Here is a 2,769-nt window from a genome sequence, read left to right as displayed (position 1 = left end):
TGTAGAGTGCCACCCCCTGGATCTACTCTTTTATGTAACATTATTTATTTATTTGGCCAAACAGCTCTCTTAAGATGAGAGAAATATTAACTCCCCTTTTTACAAAGGAAGATTTTATCCCTTCTGAATTTCACAGTCTACTACTAAGCAGCTTGCTTCTCCTAATTGATATTTAAAATCTCCCAGAGTGGCTCAAGCCTATTAGGTCACACAAACCAGTTTACTTGATCAGAAACTGTTTTAAACCTGTAACAGAACAGTGTACATAAATCAGTTTCAAAATGGGCAAAACCAGTTTGAGATAAACCTGGTTGAGTGTAGTATCAGACTTAACTGATTTGGCTCAAACTGGCTTATGCAATGTCTGTCCCAGACCCCTTGCTGGTTTAAGTTAAACCAGACTCCCCCAGCATCTTAGCATGCTCTCTGGATTGGATTAAATTGAATTGACTATGTAGCCCAGACCTTTCCCCTGGTATTTAGGGGTATTCAGGCTTGTCTTAATGTTTTTGGATTAAAGCATTATTGAATATGCAGTTCAATTTTTTTTTGCTTCTAAAAAAATAAACGTCATTAAATCTCAAAATTATCTTGATTCTCCTTGACAAGTTCAGAAACTGATATTGAGATATAATTGATATATATATGGGATCAGTAGATATTGGATTAAAAAATTTCTACAACCATACTTTGCAAAGGAACACAAAGTAGTGCAAATCTTTTAATACGCTAGTTGTGTCTGGGGTGGATGCATGGGTGGTGCAGACATACTCCGCACCCCCTTCAATTCCTGGTCCAGGCACAGACATTACACATAAACCAGTTTAAGTGATCAGAAACTGTTTTAAACCTGTAACAGAACAGACATTCAGTGCACATAAACCAGTTTGAGATAAACCTGGTTGAATCAGATTTAACTGGTTTGGCTCAAACTGATTTATGCAATGTCTGTCTCAGACCCCTTGCTGGTTTAAGATAAACCAGACTCCCCCAACATCCAGGCATGCTCTCTGGGTTGGGCAGGGCTCTCTGCTCTAGCCACAGGGCTGACCCCACCCCTCTGCTCTCTAGCCCAAGCAGAGACTGGCCCTAGTAGAGACAGTGGCAGGCATGGCCCCCTTAAGGCAAAGTGGGCAGGGAGGGGATTAATTCTTCCCTCCTCCTCTTCCCCCAACACAGCTGGGATCAGCCTGTCTGCCAGGCAGCAGAGGGGAGGGGGCTGCAATGAGGGCCCCTGGAGGTGGCAGATCCCAGGTACAGGGAAGGGACAGAGTCAGGAATTAACCCTTCTCCCTGCCCCCTTCATCTTTAACAGGGCCATGAGGGGTTGGCTGTCCCACTGGGTGGTGAGGGGGGCTCTGTTCTGCACTGGGGGGCACTCTTCTACCTCTTCCTCCTCCAGGGGAACTCTGTGAGGTGCTGGATAAAGACTCTTCCTCCTCCTCCCTTTCTCTCCCACCGCTGCAGGGCTTGGAGTTGAAGGCTCCATGTTATCCTGCCTGGCCTGAGAGTGGGTGAGGGAGGGCAGGAGGAGGCTCTGTTCCACGATGGAGGGAACTCTTCCCCCTCCCGGAGGGCAGCGAGAATGTGGAACTCAGCTGAGCAGGGTATGGCTGTGTAGGGTGTGAAGAAGTGTGAGGAGTATAGGGACCCCCACACACTCCCCACCATGGTGTGCAGCCCTCACTGCCTGGTAGCAGCAGCAGGCAGGGAGGTCAGGGCACTCGTGCCTGGCACAGGCACAGCTCCCACCAGTGCTGTGTGGGGGAAGGGAGCAGAGCCTGCCTTACCACCATGGGTCTGCCTCCTGAGCCTGCAGCTCCAGGACTCTCAATGGGGGAAGCCACGCACTGGAGCCAGCTACTTCCCCTGCTCCCCTCTGTGCAGGTCCCTGCACTCTGCCGGGAGTGGATGGAGCTCTGCCCCCTGCTTCCCCACAGAGTCCAGTGCAAGGCTTCCCTCTGTGAGTGTAGAGCTGTAGGAGCATGGTGCAGAGCCCTTGATATAGGGGCAGTCAGCACTGCACTGGGGGCAGGGAGTGCAGCCCCACATAGCCTGCCCAGCCGCTTCTAACCCCGGGGTTTGGCGCTACATGCCTGCAGCTCTGCACACACATAGGGGGAAGCCCTGTGCTGGACTCTGCAGGGAAGCAGGGGGCAGGGCTCCCTCCACTCCCGGCAGAGTGTGGGGACTTGCACAGAGGGGAGCGGGGGAAGCAGCTGGCTCCAATGCAGGGCTGCTCCCACTAAGAGTGCTGGAGCTGCAGGCTCAGGGAGGAGAGCCTGGGGAATAAGGCAGGCTCTGCTCCCTCCCCCTGTGCAGCACTGGCTGGAGCCACACCTGTGTCGGGCACAAGTGCCCTGACCTCCCTGCCTGCTGCTGCTGCCAGGCAGCAGGGGCTGCATGCCATGGGGGGAGTGTGTGGGGGTCCCTACACCTCCCACTCTCCCTCACACCCCACACACTCACACCCTGCCCAACTAAGCTCTGCATTCCTTCTGCTCCTCTGGGGGGAGGAGGAGGAGGAGAGGGAAGAGTTCCCCCCAGTATGGAACAGAGCCTCCCCCTGCCCTGGGGGGGAATTGGGGAAAGAGTCCCCCTTTGGGGCTGAGCAGCATCCCATAAAGCCCCCCCTCCCCACTCCACAGCAATAGGGGAAAAGCAGGAGGAAGAGTCCCTCTCTGGGGCCAGGCAGCTTCACAGAGCTTCTCTCCCCATCCCACTGCAAGGGGGTGGGAAGGAGGAAAGAGAAAAGCCGCCCCAGAACTG

The 2,769-nt window shown here is 53.5% G+C and overlaps 1 protein-coding gene across 1 annotated transcript in view; it reads right to left on the bottom strand.

Annotated features, from left to right (window-relative positions):
* The window catches only part of CDK14 (cyclin dependent kinase 14), an 869,337-nt gene that overhangs the window by 232,737 nt on the left and 633,831 nt on the right, over nt 1-2,769 (bottom strand). The gene's annotated exons all lie outside the window — the stretch shown is intronic.

The sequence above is a fragment of the Gavialis gangeticus genome, unplaced genomic scaffold (assembly GCF_001723915.1).
Source record: "Gavialis gangeticus isolate Ggan-Ray unplaced genomic scaffold, GavGan_comp1, whole genome shotgun sequence".
Lineage (NCBI taxonomy): Eukaryota > Metazoa > Chordata > Crocodylia > Gavialidae > Gavialis > Gavialis gangeticus.
Note: the sequence above shows the minus strand (reverse complement) of the source record. Positions and strands in the feature narration are given on the sequence as shown.